Source organism: Nylanderia fulva, unplaced genomic scaffold (assembly GCF_048542155.1).
Source record: "Nylanderia fulva isolate GAGA-0341 unplaced genomic scaffold, ASM4854215v1 Scaffold5, whole genome shotgun sequence".
Taxonomy (NCBI): domain Eukaryota; kingdom Metazoa; phylum Arthropoda; class Insecta; order Hymenoptera; family Formicidae; genus Nylanderia; species Nylanderia fulva.
In genome coordinates, this window is record NW_028190587.1 from 5,904,977 (window position 1) to 5,926,483 (window position 21,507).

The following is a 21,507-nucleotide window of genomic DNA, read 5'->3' on the forward strand; positions in this document are numbered from 1 at the left end:
TTGCCCTCAGACAATTCGTTATGGATCATCTTGTCGCTTTTGTCCACAATCGAATCGTTTGCACGTACGGCTGAATTGTAATAGCGGGACATAATCGCTGAATTACGAGGACGTGCGCATTTGCGCCTGGTTTCTCCTACAATCGCTCTAATGGGATTTCGCGGAGATCCAACGAATATCTGGGATGTTTAGAACGAGCGATCGGCACGCGCGCGAACAGATGGGAAAAAAAAAAGAATTAAAATTCGCGATTTAATTCTTCGCAAAGTATCGCGGCGATTTAATCAAGAACTTTGTTTTATAGTGACTGCCTTGCGCAGATGTCATATTTTTTTCACGTGCGCAGCGTTATCTAAATGAAATTATATGGTAGATGATCATCTAGATGAAATGTTGGTGTCAAATTATATCTTTGGATAGATAATAAAAATATGGATTATCTATATACAATAGCTGTATCTTAGATGAACAAAGTGTTATCTTTATTAAATTATCTAAAATAATGTTTAGATAAAATTTAGTTTATTCTTAGTTTAGAGTCATAGCACATAAAAAAATTAAGTATTTAAAAAAAATTAGAATATATTTTTATATCCATTTTATAATTTACATTTTTTTATAACCGTGTTTAGATAAGTGGTCTTAAAAATAATATTATCTGGAAGTTATCCAGATGAATCGCTATATATTATTTTATTTTGTATCTAGATATATTTAAAACAAAGTCATCTTTATCTTTTTTAAATCCCTTAGAGTCGTGAAAATTAACGTAAGAGTTCCAAGATTCATCGAAGATCACAGATTATATCGAAAATTATTATTCTTTTTATTTTTATTGATAAAGTGTGATTTGTAAGAAAACAATTCGCTTTTTTTTACGCTCTCTACGCAATTGTTTTCTAAAGTTATGGTGTTAGAGGCCAAAAGCAATATGGGGAACCCACAAAGGTGTAAAGTGGCGTCGTTTCCGCACCGTTTCCGGAATGTTTTTTACTACTTTGCGTCACACGAGCCACAAACGATACCTACTTACAAAAGATATGAGCCAGTCGAGTGTGTTTTTGACATCGACACATACACATACTATATATATATATATATATATACATACATAAGTAAAATTGTTCTTTTTTTTATGACATTGTACGACGACGAGATCCTTGACGCGCTAATGCTTTATGATGAAATAAAATGTGCAACCGGTTTTTAATATCTGGATCAAAAGTCAGCTCGTCGAGTTTATATGAATTTTTTTTCAATTTAGCATTGGAATATTTTTTGCGAAGATAATACACTGAAAGTTTTTACGAGGGAAGAAGATCGGTATATATGTAGGGAAAAAATCCGCAGATGTTTAATATTCGTTAATGTTGGTACACTTGATTCTTCGATAGAATTACGTGACAGCAAAGGACATGCTTATTGCAGGTTTTTTTTGTGAAAACGTCCCACTGCTGCGGAAATTCACAAATCGCTCGAAAATGTAATTACGTTAACTGCCGGACAAAGGGCCGTCATTTAAAGCCGGGCTTTGGCTTTATGTTTCACGACGCTTGGCAATGCATAAAATAACGCCCGATCGTGACAAAAGTGACATGCTGTTGCAGGTTAAAGCGCAAAAAGCAGTAGGAATGATGAAGGGATAATAATGGAATGGAAGGATTATAATGGAATATGTTGAAAAGAGGAAAGTCTACAGTTTTTAATGGATATAAAGAAAATGTTTGTATATCAGTTTACTTTATTGAAAAAAAAATACTGAGAAAAGTGCTAATAATCACATATGTAAACTAGTGATAAATATGGGAATACGTCTATAAAATGGTCCTTAGTTTCATACTAAAAAATTTCGAAATTTTGGAAGCCAGCCCATTTATTTTCTAATTCGTTTCAGTCGTTTAAAGTGATAATTTAATTTATCCATGAGTTTTAAGGATTACATAATTGTCTAAGAAATTTCCTTAATATTTTCATTAACAGAACTTTTTAGAATAATTTATGTAAATTAATTGTCCTGGGTACGTACAGCAATAAAAATATTAAGGACATTTTTAGACAATTTTGTAATCCTTAAAGCTCATGGATTAAAACTACTTGAGTTCTACTATTTAAGTACTTTTATGTATATTTTCACTATTATTATTTTAGTATTTTACTATTTTCTTATTTTAGTATTCATATATATATAATACATATTTTTATTATCTATATAAAGATAAGATGACGCCAAAGTTTCATCTAGATGGTCACCTATATAATTTTAATTGGTCAACAGCAAACACTATCCTGTATCTCATCATTGACACCTCAAGTGCAGTTCGAGCAACGTTTCCGATAATATTCCTTCTTGTTCGCGCGACTAAGAACGGTGCAGAAAACCGACGTCGTTATCGCGTTCTGCGCCAAATATATAAAGCGTTGTACTTGGCTTCGCCACAGAAAGAAGACGAAGAAGATTTCTCCCTAATCTTCTCCGCTGTCTACCCTAGTTCCCGCAAGAAGAATCCCCGATTCAACAATAAGATTTGCTCCGTCGTTTGTCCGTCTGTCCATCCGTTTATCTGCTCGTCCGTTCTCTCCATCTCGCTCCTTTTCCTATGCAAATGATAAAGAGACTATTCACACTAGACGAAAGCGAGAGAAGCCGAGGTGCTCCGCCTCTCGCGCGCATTTTATATTCTCTTCCCCTATTATTCTTTCGGTGCGATGCGTCTCGCGTCTTCTGTTTGCGTGACAGAGTTTCATAAAAGTGCACGGGAGATAATAAAACCGTGCCCCGTGGCCTTTCTCCATACATGTTTATCGACGATCTGAAGACTAAAGCGTCTTTAATCTTCTTTGTCGGAATTGTTGTTACGTAACGTAAGCTGACTTGTTAAAATTGAAGGGAGGAAATTGCCGTCTGTGAAACTGAGATTATTTGACAAATATTTGCATTCGTTGAACGATTGATTTTTACACGAGTCTTACTATTTGCACCGAATACGATTTATATACGATGTTTAACGATTTTTTCCGCCTTAATAACTTATCATCAAATTGATGAAAAATCGTGAGCTTTTGCGTCACGTTTAAGAGTGTTTTGCAATGAAAAATAATGGGGTCGTTATTGCATGCAAATTTTGAGACTGCCTTTGCATAAGAGTGCCGTTCAATTAGATACGTGTAATGGCGGTCATGCAAGAAAATTACGACTTTACACCGAACTGTCCCAAAGTGCTCTCTTATGTAGTCTGCTTATGCATTATGCAAATTTCTTTATAAGAGGTTTAACGCGGTTCGAGATCTCACATTAATGATAGTATAAGTAGCTATTAGAGTTTTACTACTTGTCCATTATTAAATGGAAAGTGAACAGAAATCAATTGTAATTGTGCGCCTTGAAAGATATATTAAGTCGACGACATATCAGATTATGCTACTTTCATTGCGATTTTATTACAATGAGATATGCTTCATATGTCAGATTAATTTATAAACTGCTCAATCTCAATTTTTCTATAATCTAATTATTTGGAAGATATAAATATAAATTTATTTCATAATATTGTCGAATGTTAAATTTAATTACTTCAAGAAAATCGGGATTAACAGGTTGCTATTTTTCAATCTGAAAATAACTATCTTAAAAGATGTATTAAGTTGACAGTTGATGATATATCAGATCATGCTACCTTCATTGTTATTTTATTACAATGAGATATGCTTCATGATATGTCAGATTAATTTATAAACTACTCAATCTCAATTTTTCTATAATTCAATTATTTGGAAGATATAAATATAAATTTATTTCATAATATTGTCGAATGTTAAATTTAATTACTTCAAGAAAATCGGGATTAACAGGTTGCTATTTTTCAATCTGAAAATAGCTATCTTAAAAGATGTCTTAAGTTGACAGTTGATGATATATCAGATCATGCTACCTTCATTGTTATTTTATTAGAATGAGATATGCTTCATGATATGTCAGATTAATTTATAAACTACTCAATCTCAATTTTTCTATAATTCAATTATTTTGAAGATATAAATATAAATTTATTTCATAATATTGCCGAATGTTAAATTTAATTACTTCAAGAAAATCGGGATTAACAGGTTGCTATTTTTCAATCTGAAAATAGCTATCTTAAAAAATGTCTTAAGTTGACAGTTGATGACATATCAGATCATGCTATATTTTAATTGATATTTCATTACAATGTAATATGCTTCAGAATATGTCGAATTAACTTATGAACTACTCAATCTCAATTGTTCCACAATCTAATTATTGAGGCTATAAATTCAAGATATAAATTTATTTCATATTAATATTGTCGCAAATTAATGTAATCGTTTAAAAATAATATCGCGATTAACAGGTTGCTATTTTTCAATCTGAAAATAACGTGAGATAATAATATAGCCCACGTATTTTATTGCTCTAGACTATTGACTGCTGCACAATAGTGTGCCAGCGAGCCTAAACCTTACAATCGATACACTTCACGTCCATTATCAAATCTCTCGTGATACCAACACACACATACACATGCCAAGATACAATACGCAGGGGCTTCTATCTATCTTATCCTGGTCCCCAACGAAATAAAGCTCCCGAGCCCCCAGGAGTAAACAAAGAAAAACTTTGGCCGTTATAACTTTGTACCATATAGCAGCGGCGAGAGAGAGAGAAAGTGAGAGACAGAGTGAAAGAGATAGTGCGAGGACGTTTCTCTACTGTTAAGCATTAGATTTTTTGTATTACACGTGCAGGCAAAGTGGCACTTTGTGTGCGTGTTTTCTGTGCGGAAAGCGGCCGATTTCCCACGCCGCAAGATGGCGGCGTGCGATCGGCCACCTCGCGCACAAAGCCACTTTGCCTGCACTTGTAATACAAAATAGTATGTGTACCACGTGCGGATTGACAATTGTTCACTCGTGTGGGGTGGTCGCACTCGTGACCAATTGTCAACTTTTCGCACTTGATACACAATATACTATTATCTAAAGTTGATGCTTTTGCCTTTGTAGAAAAATGTTGGAACCACCTTTGGCCTAGAAAATTTGGCCGTATACAAAAGATTAAAGCGGGAGAAAGTCGTGAGAATGGGAGATATATGGTGGCCCTGCGGAAATCGATAGCGCAACTGGAATCTTCCATCGTATCCGCACTGCCGTGAAAAAGAGCGATACGACACACATGTCGGGGATTAATTATAATTAACGGCACAAGCTGGCTCTTAATTGCCGGTTTATATTGACCGAAGATAATTACGGCAGGTTTCTTTCGTTCTGAAACGTCAAAACCCTTTTCTCTCCCGGTGACAAATGTCTTTCACACACTATTTGACGAAACCTCGAAAAATCGACCCGAGTATACGAGAAAGTGCGCTGTAAAAAGACATTGCAAGATTTCTTACAGCATGAAAGACGAAGGAAGACCTATAAAATGTGCCCTCTATCGCGGAATTATGAGCTTCTGGAGTTGCATGTAACGATTACACTTGGAACTTAGAGAGCTGAAAAGTTGTTAAATCCGGAGATTTTGACGCATAAGTAACGACTATACATATATTCTTGGAGAAATATATCCAGGGCGATTTTACGATGTGCTCTTTTTTTATAGCATTTACGACTTACAACGGCGGAAATCCAGCTTCATTTTTATCCACTGTGAGAGATTTGTTACGTTACATAGTCTAAAAATATAAATTTTATTTGTAGTAAAAAATGAAGATTCTATTATAAAATCTCAATCCGTTTGAGTAGAACTTAGTATTACTTTTTAATAACATTATTAATTTTTTAAGTTACGAATTATTTCTTTTGCGCTAAAAGACGGGTCCGAAACGTTCGCGGATATTTAATTTTTGCATAAATTATAGCTACATTTTTTATTTAATCATTTATTTTACGAGTGTTTAATTTTCGTAATTATTCCATTCTAATTTAATATGTAATTAGCATCAAGTATTTTCGCGCTTTTCGTCGGTTTCTCTCTCTTTCTCTCTCTCTCTCTCTCTATGGATTATAATTATGACCGAGAATATGGAGTACTTCGAAAAGTCGCTAACTACAAAATATAATTGAGACGTGCACTCGGAGCTGGGTACATATTTCAGTTGAATCTGCATTTCAAATCCGACTTCTTTTTAACGCGTTTTCCTTCCCTTGCATGTAATTTTACCTGTCGTTTCGTATCTGTTGCGGTATTTGAGTTAGGCGCGTATGCTTAGAATATGCATAGTGTTCAAAATTAACCCGAGTATGTATGGCGTCGACCTCATTTTAAAGTCAGAACGCGTGATATAAACTCCGCCACGAGGCATACTTAAGTTCTCCACGTGTAACGATTGCGATAAAAGGGAGTGAATCTTCTCGCGATCTACTTACTTAAAATATTCTAATATTTATGATATTCCGATTATTCGGCATAAATTAAACAACATTCATGTTTACAGGGTATCCGACATAAAGTGTCACACCGAAAATATACAAGTAGATCTCGTTATTTGGAGACGAGTTTTCCTCGGCAAAAAATGTCGCCATTTGTTCCATGTTCCCAATTTTTGCCATCGTGTATCTTTATAACTGAAGCTTAAATTAAAATTTTATTACAGTAAACTCTACTTGAAATTAATTCAAGAATATGGTTTCGTTAATCGCTTATGACTCAAAAATGATGGATGTCTCGATATTTTTGCTGGGGAAAAATTGTCTCCAAATAACAAAATCTACTTGTACAGAGTGTCCGGTAACTAACGGACCAACGATTACAAAGGAATTCTTTGGTCAATTTGGGAACGATTTTCGAAAAAGGTCATCATTTTTTACAATATTTTCCAATATTTGTCATTATGTATCTTTATAACTAAGCCTCAAATTAAAATTTTATTATAGTAAACTCTACCTGAAATTAACTGAAGAATGTAATTATATTAGACATTTAACTCCAAAACGTTTAGTTTTCAAAAAACCCATTTTTTTCAATCGCTTATAACTCGAAAATTATTGACTTCTCAACATTTTTGCTAAGGAAAAATCGTCTCCAAATTGGCCAGAGAATCCGCCCTTAATCATTGATCCGTTAGTTACCGGACACCCTGTATATCTATATTTTCGGCGTGACATCTTATGTCAGAGCTGTGTATAACTCGTGCAAAAAGAAAAAAGAGTATAAAAAATTTGTTACGGCTTCAAAGTTCGCAGCATCAGCGATTACGATATGTTATCCACGTTCGCATTTTGTAGTCGGCAAGAGAGAGCATCGTGAACGATGAAATAATATTTGATCTGGAATAATGCGCTTTTCGCGAGGCTGTGTTCCTGATTTACGACAAAGAGTTAATTAAGATTAACAATTCGAAGCACGCTGATTATCTCTCTTTGTTGACCTGACATAGTTCCGATTCCATCATCCCGACATAGTCAGCGCTCTATTGTTGGGCGTCAACCTACGATTCTCTCATTTGAATAAAAGAGCAGCTATATAACCACCGACGAGTTTAATTGAAAAACTTGGTGGAATAATATAAAATCAAATATAAATCGAGGATTATAATATATACATCTATATCGCGATCTCTTGTAGCGAGAAAACTGTCAACGGCGAGAAAATTTTTAATAGTGTCTATCTATAATATTAATATATCGCTCTTCGAACAACGAGAAATGTGAATAATCAAAATGGAAACAAACGAGAGTCGAGAGGCATCAATTAAATATATTATTGAATCAAAGAGCGAATCCTCCGGAGTTTGAAGTAGTGACGGTAAGTCTGTAATTTATCTCTTTTCGGGAGGCCGAGCAAACGAGCAAACTATATGGCGGAAATAAATTTCGCGGAATGTAAAATTTCTCTACGTTTCAGCGATATGCAAAGCTAACACAATCGCCATGAGAAATGTGAGGACACGGATTAACAGATTTATTTTATAGGTATTACGAACATTAAAAAAAAAGAGAACGAAATCACGTTTAGCCCCGGCTATTCAACGCTGATTTTTTTCTACTATTCAGTCGAACGCGTATATGCATCGAATATATGTGAAATGTGCCGATAACAATAACAATACTAGTGAATAACGAGCGAATAAATTTTGAAATTTTTTTCAGATTTAAAAATACTATAGCGTGATATCATTTTATATATACGGTTTAATCACGGAATTACCGGAGGCCGCTTTATATATTCGCACGAGTAGAGGTTATGAGATCTAAAGAATTTTAAACGGAACTTTATTACGCTCTCGGAATTAATTAAATTCGTTCGCATTTTCTTATACCTCGCGCGTACGATAGACAGAAGCAATGGTGCGATAATATAACACACTTAATATACAGTTCTTTCGTTTGCTGTTTCTAATTCTAGTGTCGCGAATAAAATAATAATACATTAAATAATAATGTAGCAATAATAAATAATACATTTTAATTGTATGAAATATATTGAAAAAAAAATGAATTAATTTAATAATATATTTTTTTCTCTAAATATACGTGAAAAATGAAGTATTGTGTTGCGCAATGTTGTTCCACCAAATGTCGCTTTCTCGCGGAAACAATCAAACACATTTACGTGGGAAAAGTCTGCGTTTCTCACTCTATGTGCGTGCGGGGAAATGCAAAAAGAAAAATAAAAGCGACCTGTCTTACCGGGCGAAAACTGAAATTAATCCTTTTATTCTTTTACCGTTTTGCGCAGCATCGCGCGGTTGATCCTGCACTTTCGCGAATAAGAGTAGCTGCGGACCGACAACTTAATGAAAGCCGGTAATTGAAAAAAAATCCATGGCCGACCGAATTAAAGCAAAAAAAAAAAAATTAATAAAAATTAAAAAATGAGAGAGAACGTGATTCACTCTTTAACTAGACGCGTGGGTAATCAATTAAAAAATATGACTCTCGAAACTATGTTCATTCGCGCTTATTAATCGCTTAAAAAATCAGGTCAAATCTCTCGAGTGAAATTTCGAGCGCAGATATTACTCGATGATTAGAACGCTAATCTGTTATAATTGCGATTTTCTTTCGCGACTTCCCGACAAGTATGTAAGTAAGTACTGGTTGATAAATCTAGATCAGATCGTGGAGTCTGTGTAATGGAATATTATTGAACCGAAAGTGAGTGCTCAAATGCAATTGAAGTATGAATCGACAGTGCGCTTTATTATAAATTGGAGTCTAGTGATGCTATAATATATAGTAGATTCTACGATACAATCATTTCTGCTCGATGGCAAAACTTCCTTTAAAGTTTCTGTTATCAGATAGAATATGTGATATTCTAAACTTGGATGTTAAGCGCGAAGACGATAGGGTTTTAACTGAGATAGAGAATAGCAGATTGATCATCATTGTTGATTTTATCAAGATTTCTTATTGCAATGATATATTATTGTTTTAATTCTCACTGCCTTGCAATTAGAATAATTGCGCATAAATTGGAGCCGTAACTCGCGAAAGTCTTGAAAACAACGTGTTCTTAATCGCATGAAAAAGAGTTCGGACATAATTCTTGACAATTTGGATTCTCGTTGCAAATAAACGTAACGACAGTGTTCTCCACTTGGAATAAACGAACTTGGACGGAAAGAACAGGTTGAAGAAAGCAACGAACACGAGTCAGGAATGCGAACGATATATCTCGCGCAAACTAGAGAGAAAAAGAGAGAGAGGAAACAGTATTAGATCTCTCGCAAATTAATTCGTGCCAAAACCAAGTTCTAATGGAAGGAGAAAAAATGCAGACGATGCGATAACTCAGCTTTCAACCTAATAACAAGAGGGAGCGAAAAGTGGAAATAATGGTAACGTCGTGTGCGGACGGAAATTTCGCGTCGATGGGTCTCGCCTTTGAAGAATGTTTGCTATTATTGAACATCGACAACTTGAAATCCTCACAATAGCATAGGTCGAATTCTACCTTGCACAATACTTTCAATATATCGCGCATTCTTTTCCATTGAATCTTTATCAGTCATGCGTATTGCGGCTATAAGTTTAACATGCGCGATCGTCTAACTTTTACATTTACACTTTTACATTTACATCATGAAAATTGTGATGGTTGATTAACATTTTTAGCGATTAATAATATTTTTAGCGACAATTATTACATTATATCACATAAATTAGTGAAGTAGTTGCTAATTGAAACTTATAACTGTAATTATTATTATGTAATTTATAATTGAAAAATGTATAATTTTTAAAATTAATTAATGAAAGGCTCGTATAAATTAACAAAATTAAAAAAATAAATATTGTAGGCCAACTAAACGAGCAAAATTAAATAAGATCTAAAGATTTATTAATAATTAAATTCTCATTCCATTAGAGAAACAATATACAACGTAAACGTTTCGACTGCACTACAGTCTTCTTCAATACATAAAAATCAAATATTAAAATACAAAGTTAACGATTTTTCGCTGATGAACAATGTATAATTTTTATATATACAAATTGCACACGCGAGCATAATTTTAAATAATTATTAAAACGTATTTCAAATCACATGGGACATTTACGCGACATGTAATTTTAATTACCCAGTTTACAAGAGATGAGCGATTTATCGAAGTGCGGTGATAATGCTATTTCGTTAAATCCTTTATACCGGGATCGTAAACTGTTTAAACTCTTTCAAACATATTTGATCTCCCACTTCTCCTCTCGACTCTCTGTACAAATGCTGATTGAGGAAATCTAATGGTTGATTAAGCGTAACATTCGTACAAATCGATCAATAGCCCGCTAAATACTCTCTCTGTAGAATTACCAATTTTGATCTTATTAATTAATTAATAGTGGCGGCTAATTGCAAATTTAACGCTATATCAAATCAAACGCCATCCATTATATTATTAACATGTTAAATCATCAATTTAATAACAAGTGATTTTCCATCAATTTTACATAATTTGCCATTCATTTTACACAATTGGAAAATTTGTGTTTTCTTGTTAAAAACGGCCCTCATTAAAATGCTTGCGTTAAATATTTAGCACATTTATGTGCTAATTTAACATTATTCAATTATTAAAACAAGTGAAAAAAGGTGTAAAAATATCTCAATGTGCATCTACAATATTTTTAATTTTACATAATATGTTGTGTTTTATTAGCGATAAGATTTATCTGTTAAAATTTACAGAAAAAATATTGATTTTTTATTTTATAATATAAGTAAAAGTGACAAGATCTCTCTAAAATTAACATATTTTTACAATAAACCTATGTTAATTTTACACAAAATTTATTTTAAATTATTTGAAGGCTCGCATTTATTTTCTGTGGACCATTAGTATGTGGGATATGCGATAAATTTAACACAGATTTTTCAACCGTGTATATACGCTGCAGTTTTCTTGCGGAACTGCGTAACTGGTCGAGAATTAAATGTGGCAACTTTCCTCGACGTTGCGTCGCTCCGTAAGGATTTTTGTCTCGCAGATTTAGGAGAGGAATCTGCTGCTCTTTGACGTTTCGCATGGTGTAAATTATTCCGCAGAGAGCGGTGTGAAGAAGAGCTTTTATTACATTCTTTTAGCGTTTCACGCGTGTGTTGCATATATTCCGCCCACATATCAGATCCATCGTCATCCGCACCTCGTACATCCTTATCCCGTCCGTATAAAGGCACCTTTGATTCCGCAGACATGCTCTCAAATATTGAAACGTCTCAGCGTTGCAAATAAATGATTACTTCGTCCGAGAGGCGCGGATAAATAATAAATCAGCGAGCAGAAGAGAGAAGAGAGAGCCTTATGCATTATGCATCGACGCTGTATATATATATATATATATATATATATATATATATATATATATATAATATGACGATTGCCTGCGAGTTTCGCCGTTTCGAATTGGAATTCCGCCGCATCGCGTTTCACCCGTAATGAAGAATAGTATATTGTGTATCAAGTGCGGAAAGTTGACAATTGGTCATGAGTGCGGGAGACGCACGAGCCGAAGGCGAGTAGATAATGGCTTTGAACGCGGCTTATTCACTCACCGCGTCGCCGCTAGATGGCGGCGTGGGAAATCGGCCGCTTTCGGCACAGAAAACATGCACCGAAAGTGCCACATTGCCTGCACGTGTAATACAAAAAATTATAATACCTCATTATTTCGAATTATGAAAACGAAAACGCGACGCGCGCGCTCCGGAATAAAATCCTCGCGCGTTGAATTCGCAAGTTCAAAAAAGAAGAAAAGCTCTCCGCTTTTCCGGGTATTCAATTAAACGCGATCGATATCGGCTTATTTCCAACGTTTCGAATTTGCAAAAAATCCGGGGGATTCCTCCTCTTTCAAGAGTGTTCCATTTCCGCCGCGGTAATTAATTTATATTAATCAAGCCGTATATAAAATTTTGCCCGTTATCCATCGTCATTATCTCGCGCACTCGTCCACTCAGCGCAATTCGCGGCTTTTCAAACTTTTTAATCGCTTTCCGCAAGTTTTCTCCCCCCATTCCAATATATAACGCCGTTCTTTCCCGCCGGACTCTGCCGTCCGCAATAATATAACTTTATCCACGTATTTCGCGCACTCTTGATTGTGGAATCGCAGCGCATCTCAGCAGCTTTGAAATATTATTTTTTTGTTATTGTGTTTTTTTTTTTCAAGTTTCGCGCTCTCTGCGAAACATTCGAGTCGCGGAAATGCGAAATAATTCGAACGTGACGTATGTGACATTTTGGACTCATTTACGAAATATTTGATTATATAGAGCTTTAAATCAGATGTCTTATTTCTATTATTCTTTTTTATAATTATATATATTTTTCATATATATTTATACATTATATTTATATATATTTTACATTATATATATATATATATTTATTTTACATTATATATATATATTTTTTTTACATTATATATATATATATATATATTTATACAATATTTCATATTTTACATATGTATATATATTTTTTAAATTTATTTATATGTATATATATATATATTTTATTTATTTATAGGCATATACACTTTGATATTTATGTGTTTTAATCATATTATCAAATTTGTAATTTGTACGTCTACTTATTGGCGAAGAATTACACGCGTACATCGCAGATTAGTGTTGACTGCTATATATTACATCGTTAGTAAGCTCTCGAAAGAAGTTAAACATGCAATAAAATCTCATATACTTGTCAGTTCTCTCGAAATTGCAATCTCGCTACTGTGAGCTGCAGCTACTGTATTATTAATTGAACGTTAACTCTGTGGAATTATGCATGGAGTAGCGGTTTGGTTGACTTTTCACGAAAATTCTTACCTTGCGACGAGGGATAATAAAGGCGGGAGCATCTAGAAAGTTTCGCGGGAATCTAATTATTGGGGACGAAGCCGCGGTAAACACGAAGTACTTTGAAGCACTCCATGCCACTAACACGGTACGTGTACCGCATGCTGAAAAACGGGACAATACGGATCAGAGGAGTAATTAGGATTGGTATACCGGGGTAGGAAAGAGAGAAAGAGTTTACTTGTTAAGAAAAACCGAAAGTTTCGCATTGCAATAAAATGACGAGGAGCAGTACAAAAACACTTTACGTCATTGGCAAGCAACGGGAAGCGTAAAATCGTAGCTTGATGCGAAAGTTAAGAACAACAAGAGGAAGTAAAGGAAGAAAAAATTAAGTCAGCGATAAATCAACGATCTGCCGAGCGCGTCTTATATCGTTCATCATTCTCTCCGACGGATTTTGAATATTCAGATTAAATTAAAAGTAATAAATGGCGCGCAAGAAAATGACATTTATTTAATAGGGATAATAATTTCATAAATAATAATATTAAGAATCGGATAAGAAATATTTTTATCGGCTCTCAATATTAATAATAATATAAATATTATTATATATATTTAAAAAAAATTATTTATTAAATTTATTTAATTAATATTATTAAAAAAAATATATATAATAATATTTATATTATTATTTATATTAAAAATATATTCGAAATCATAATTAATTTTTCCGCTAATTTCGCACAGGAATTAGAGATCTAAACCAAAGATACCTATATATTATTCCTAATTAGCGAAAAAATTAATTTATAAAATGATAAATAATATACGTGCGGATGACTTTTTGTTGCCGCTCTGAAAAAGTTAGATATATAAGTATAATAATCGCTGCTGTGTCATCGCAATTCTGTAAAATCTCGAGATTTATAGAAACGTACAGGATGCATTCCGGATGAAGAGAAATGCTAGCTCATTATGTTGCAGTAGTAAGAAAGAAGATTTAGGGAGCGCGAGACTTCGGCGAGTTTGAATGACGGGAAGTCCAGGCAAAAACTTGGAGAATCAGCCAACGGATCCGTGATGAATATGAAAGCGGAATGTGTTAAAAACTCTTCTCGCAGCCTTGCGACTTCACCCGTCGTAACTTTGTCTCCTTTTGATAAACGCGAATTTTTAACTTTACATATCAGTACGCTCCTAACTCATATCAACTTTATTACGTTAGGACGCTGTTATCCTTTTGGGTTTCTTGCAAACTGTAAGGAATTTCATCTACTTTGCGCGCATCTCCAAAGTGATATTTTTCACCCTTTAATTCCAAAGTCTTTCAACTAGTCATCTAAATTAAAATGAGTGTATGATTGAATTAAGATTTACAGGGTGTCCCATAGGAAATTGCTGAAACTAATCAGCTGTCATTTTTTAATGCATGCAGTTATTGAGAAAACAAAAATTGTGTTGGACAGAGGAAAGTCTAGCATTTTTTTCATTACTTTTTATCAATAAAATAAACTATTATACAAATATTTTATTTATAACCATGAAAAATTGCAGACTTTCCTTTTTTTAACACAATTTTTGTTTTCTCAATAACTGCATGCATTAAAGGATGACAGCTGATCAGTTTCAACAATTTTCTGACATTCTGTATTTTATACGCTTATATTGCGTCTTATATATTTTTCATAATATAATCTGTAACAACAATTTTCACGTAGAAACACACTTAAAAAACTAAATGATGCGTCTGGCCGTGCCCGAAACGTTGGAGCGCCAAGAAAAGTTAGCGAGATAGCAATCGGAAAATCTATTTTCCCAGGGATACGAGAGGGGTGCTTTTAGAACTGACATAAAGCGCAAATGCATCGCAAAAGGAGAGAGAGAGAGAAAACGTCTCCCACGATGGGGAGTGGCACCTTCTGGCGCACAGAATTGCAGTTATCGAGCATTAAATTCGCAGGAACGAGAGAGAGCTTATGGCGGACTTATAAACCGCCCGGATAATTCCGGCTGTAGAAAACTGTCTTGCCAGCGTGAGAAAAGCTCTGGTCGATAAACCGTTCCCCGACTACGGGCTACTATTCTAAGATCGCGTCGAAAATAAGCGGTGCTGGATAATGCACGTGGGTTAAATATAACCCGGGCATCTCGTGGTAGTCGACCGCTATTTCACGCACGAACGTGGATCTCGACGATGTATAACCCTTCTTTCCGTTTTTTGCAATTAGCAGTTTAACGTACAACATTTTTATCCTTTTTAAGCGAGACCAAAAATTCAACTTCGTTATTTTGTTCTATCAACTTTAACATTTTTTGTTCGCCGTGCACTGCAAAAAATATTTGGGTGAAATTGCACGATTTTTTTTCGACCCACCACAATCATGAAATAATGCTAGATTATGTGTAATTTCATGTGAAATGTATTCTTATATATATTTTTTCAAGATTAAAAATATGAACATGGATATACACACAGGAAATGCTATAAAATAATGTTATAAATAAAATAGATAAATTCTCATAAAACAAAGTTCTGATAAAGTAAAAATACTAAATTTAAAATTACAAGTAATTTTTGCATGCAAATAGTAATTTTATATTTTACATATATTTGTACATTAATATGTGCTTTAAAAAATATGGAAAAAAATTGCAGCGATAATTTTTCCAGTTTTGAACGAGTAATTTCCATGTAAAAGAGTACATGGATTTTTTTTACAGTGTGTGTTAAAAAAACATGTAATTATTTCGCAGTTGATTTCTTCGCGTTTAATTTGTGCGACAGAACGAAAGCAATTTCTATTTTATTTCTTTATACGTTTCTTCAATATATTCCACGTGATTTACTGCAAGATTTAGACAAATGTGAAATCTCGGAGGAACTTTTCTAGAGAAAGCTTATTTGGGGAAACGAAAAGGAGAAGATACGAATACAATATCCGACGTTGCTGAATGTTTTCTGTCTCAATGTAGTTTTCCTCTGTGCACGATCCGAGTATCGTTCAATCCGCCGTGCGTACAAATGGGAAACTACCCCAAACTACCCCACCGAAAGTCCGATTTCTCATCAATGTTTTTTCTTCCACGAGAACTCGGCAATCGATTATTTGGATTAAAGCTTGATATGGGCCTCGAATTGGGAGGAAAAGAAAAGCAGCGGATATGTCAGAAGAAAATATATTTGCGGCCACACAAGACGAGCAACGTGTGTTTTACTGTTTGCAATTTCTGTCACGTGTTTGCTGTTATCTAAATAAAAAATTATATATGATCATTTATATAATAAAAATATTAAATAATAATAAAAATGTGTTTTTGGTTTAGAATCATAGCACATAAAAATACTTAAATGGAACTTGAGTAATAAGCGATAAAAATTTATAAATAAAAATATGAATCCAGACATTTTTATATTCCTTTTATAATTTACATTTTTTTATAATTGTGTTACATAAGCAGTCTTAAAAATTATTATCTAGATGCATTGCCATATAATTTCATCTAGATATATATTTAAAATAAAATACTCTTCATCTTACCTAAGATGAACTTACAGATTTTTATCTCATCTGTATCTAGCTAATATTAAAATCATCTAAGCGCTATACTGGTTAATATTAAGAAATATATATTTATATATATATATATATATATATATATATATATAGAGCTTATATATATATATATATATATATATATATATAGAGCTTATATATATATATATATATATATATATACGCTTATATATATATATATATATAAGCGTGCACTGACACCACTCGCGCCATTTGGCGCAATATTGTTCGCTGCAGTTATTAAAGCCGGCTGGATTGAATGGGAATTCCCGTTGATCCACGCCGACAAGAGAGAGAATGCATATTAATGTTGACATTAAACAGGAACGATTATTAAACGGCCCTCGTTACGCATATCATGTCAGTCTGTTTCTGTAAAACGGATAATTGGAAATCGACTATCGAATTCATTATTCCGCGCTTCGAAGGGAAAGAGAGAGAAGTATATAACAACCCTCGCTAATTAATTATTATATAACGTCGGCATTAAATCGAAGATTGAACCCTCGTTTTATATAAAAAAAAATTAGCGGGAGAGGATGCATGACGTGTCCGAAATTTTCCGTGAATTTTCGTTGTATTCTCCGTACATGCTTTCCGCCGAAGATCTCTCTCGTTCGCCGAAAACGAACCGCCGGAAATCGAAGGTCCTCTCCTCGGCTAAGTATAGCTCGCGCCGCGCGAGCATAAGTCTGGCCGGTGACGTCGGGAAGTGTCAGTATATGCTGGATCTCGCGTGGACCGACCGATTCTCCAGACGATTCAGAAAACTTGCTCGTGTCGATACAATAGCGCGTCGCGGTTGCCGCGAGAAGCGGCCCTTTGTTCGTCACAAGTGTGCCAAGTATTTTAAACATCTTGTTATTGTTGCGAGCGACACGTGGACGGATGGTCGCCTCGTGCGCGGACCACAAAAGCGTACGAAACCCAGCCCGAATCGAAGATCGAACTCGCGATCAGTCCGCGACAAGGGATCATCGGCGAAGGTGGTGTCTTCTATTCGATATCATAGAAAAGAAGTGTTCCTTCATCGCGTTTTCACAGACGGATACTTTCAGTCGGGTATTTCAATTATATTTATAATTAATATATTAATTAATTAATATATTAATATAGAAATAATTGATATATAAAATATATGTATATAAAAATTCATATATATATAATAATATATGAGAAAATTAATATATTAATATACAAATAATTAATAATTAATATATAAAAATATATAAAAATTCATATATAATAATATATATATATATTAATTTCTAATTAATTTTTTCCTATAAGAAATTCTTTTGTGTGTCGTCCGGAATAGAAGAAAGATTTTTGTTCTCGATCGAAGAGTGACGGAGCTTGCTCTATTTTTAACTTCGACGATTTGTGAAACTGTAATAAAAAAATGTTTCTTGGCAGAGTCGGGCCGGCGAAATAAATAAGCATCAAGGCGAGAAATGTTTAATTACGAATTGATATGCGTGGCTCTGAATTTCGAAAGCATCTCGGTGTTATATAGAAGTGCATTTTGAATAATGCGACGGACATGTTAACGAACGCGTACTCTTTCCCTCAATTTGGTCGCAGGATACAGAGTTATGTCGAGTGTCCTTAATGTCACTGTCTGCCCGAATGAAATTAGGGAGATTTATCTTCCTCCTCGTTTACATCGGCGAGCGCGTTTGGGGTTACGAGACATTAGTCGTGCACAAATTACATGCTGCGCACCGTCGAGAAATTATTCGACATGCCTGTCGCTCTATAAGCAATTTAGGATTCGTTGATTAGCCGCAGGTGCATGACAGATTCCGACGATCGTGCAGAATCGGTCATTAGGCATCGTTTCATTTAGGTGCATAATCAGATAACTTGAGATTGCAAAATTTACATCAATTAATTCGGCACGTATAAAAAATCATTAAGGGAGATCCGCAGTTTAGGATTCATTTTATCTTCAATACGCGTATTTCTTTATATGTTGATTAATTTAAGCTAAATATTATTTAATAACAAAACTAATATTTAAAGAAATGTAATTCAGCGACTCTATTAATCCTTTAATCTAACATTTATTGTGTCTGTGTGTTATTAATGCTCTCGAATTTGAATGCAAACAACAAAAGTATGCACAGTGTAATCACGTAAATTGATAAAGGCGCATTACAAAGGTGGAATCAAAATTGAATGCGCGAGGTGCAAAATACCAACGTGCTGCGCTATTTCGCGAACATTTCGAGGTAATAAATGATAAATCTAGATTTCCGCGAAATCTTGGTATTCAATTACGCCGTACATCTCTCGCGAAATGCATTAAACGAGGAGAAAACGATTCGGAAATACTCCGCTTTCGTGAAATAACTCTCGCAAATTCTGCCTCTCGCATATATACAGACAAAGGAAAAAGCTGAATCATTCGCAACGCTGCTGTTTATTTTGTTTTCCATGAGAATAATGATGCGCCACGTGCAACCGTATTTTCGCGACACGCATGACACTTTGGACTTTTCGAATGCTCATTAAGCGACTCGTGCTCGGTGCGCTTTCAGCAGGAGAAAAACTCGTCTATAAATATATATTTGCGTATTATAAAGTGGTGTCGTATTCATTATACATATATATATAATACAGTAAGCTTATTTGTTCACGTATATTTTATACATACAGTACCCTCCATAAGTTTGGAAACACCTTACATTTTACAGTTAACGAATTGCATGGCAGCGATCTGTCATAAATAAAAATGTCATTTAAATATTTTATGTTTTTTTATTTATGATTTATTTATACAAAAAATCTGCACAGATCTGTCAAAAGGATCCTCTTAATTTAAGAGAAAAATTCTCTAAAGAAATATTCTTTAATTAGATATTTGTAACATGCAAGAATATAAACTTAATGGAATGTTTTTTATCAGTATATTATTTGAAATGTTAAAAATTACATTTTTGAAAGCACATTTTTATTTTAATTTTTCGTGTTAGTCTTAATAATTAATTAGCAAATAGTAAAAATTATGCGTTATTTTTAAAATTTGCAATCAAAGCAGAAAAATTCATATTCAAAGTGTTTTAATTCATAAAATAGATACTCGTCTATAAATATATATTTGCGTATTATAAAGTGGTGTCGTATTCATTATACACACATATATATATATATATATATATATATAATACAGTAAGCTTATTTGTTCACGTATATTTTATACGTACAGTACCCTCCATAAATTTGGAAACACCTTACATTTTACAGTTAACGAATTGCATGGCAGCGATCTGTTATAAATAAAAATGTCATTTAAATATTTTATGTTTTTTTATTTATGATTTATTTATACAAAAAATCTGCACAGATCTGTCAAAAGAATCCTTTTAATTTAAAAGAAAAATTCTCTAAAGAAATATTCTTTAATTAAATATTTGTAACATGCAAAAATATAAATTAATGGAATGTTTTTTATCAGTATATTATTTGAAATATTAAGAATTACATCTTTGAAAGCACATTTTTATTTTAATTTTTTGTGTTAGTCTTAATAATTAATTAGAAAATAGTAAAAATTATGCGTTATTTTTAATCAAAGCAGAAAAATTCATATTCGAAAGGTTAATTCATAAAATATATACGTACAGTACCCTTCACAAGTTTGGAAACACTTTACATTTAACAGTTAAACAATCGCATGGCAGCGATTTGTCATAAATAAAAATGTTATTTAAATATTTAACGATTTATTGATACAAAAAATCTACACAAATCGCTGCCATACGATTGTTTAACGGTAAGATGTAAGGTGTTTCCAAACTTATTAAGAGTACTGTACGTAAATATATATTTTATAAATTAACCCTTTGAATATGAATTTTTCTGCTTTGATTACGACTTTTAAAAATAATACAGAATTTTTACTATTTGCTAATTAATTATTAAGACTAACGAAAGATTAAAATAAAAATGTGCTTTCGAAGATGTAATTCTTTATGAGAATATAAATATATAAATGGTTTCTTAGTTTTATTCTTTGCTCATTATTAATTCTAACACAAAATAAAAATATTCCTTTGAAGATGTAAATTTTTATGTGGAGATATGACACAGATGCTACTATTTAATTATTAAAATCATAATTACAATAATAGCAAAGAAAAGAATGATAAAAAAATTTTACAGACAGACGACGGATTTTTTATTATTCACATGCTTCGATGAAAATTTGGCTCGTACAAATGCGCTGCCACTGAAAAAAATATTTGTGTAAAATTACATGATTATGCTAGGTTTTTTTTCGACCCAGCATAATCGTGCGATTATGCTACTCATATGGAAGATTACAGATTATATGCAATTTCATATGAAATATATGTACTTGTAAATTTTCAAAATTAAAAATATTCCACCGAGCATGGAATTACACATAGAAAATGCTAATGTAATAAACGCTATAAAATAATGTTATAAATAAAATGGATAGATGCTTCTAAAACAAAATTCTAATAATATAAAAATAGTAAATTTAAAATTACATATGATTTTTGCATGAAATCGTAATTTAACCTTTATTTTACATCAATATGTACATATTTTCACTTAAAAAAATAAAAAAAAAATTATAGCGATAATCAAGTAATTTTTCCAGTTCTGAAATAATTTCCATGTAAAAGTACATGG

The 21,507-nt window shown here is 33.2% G+C and overlaps 1 protein-coding gene across 5 annotated transcripts in view; it reads left to right on the plus strand.

The window, feature by feature from the left end:
- Nucleotides 1-21,507, plus strand: part of tn (tripartite motif containing protein thin) — a 149,735-nt gene that overhangs the window by 74,371 nt on the left and 53,857 nt on the right. The window contains exon 1 of one of the 5 annotated variants that reach the window (XM_029316635.2): nucleotides 17,594-17,904. The exons of the other annotated variants lie outside the window; for them this stretch is intronic. The gene's annotated coding sequence lies outside the window, so the exon portion shown is untranslated. Of the gene's footprint in view, nucleotides 1-17,593; nucleotides 17,905-21,507 lie in introns of those variants that run through there. 5 annotated transcript variants of the gene reach the window in all.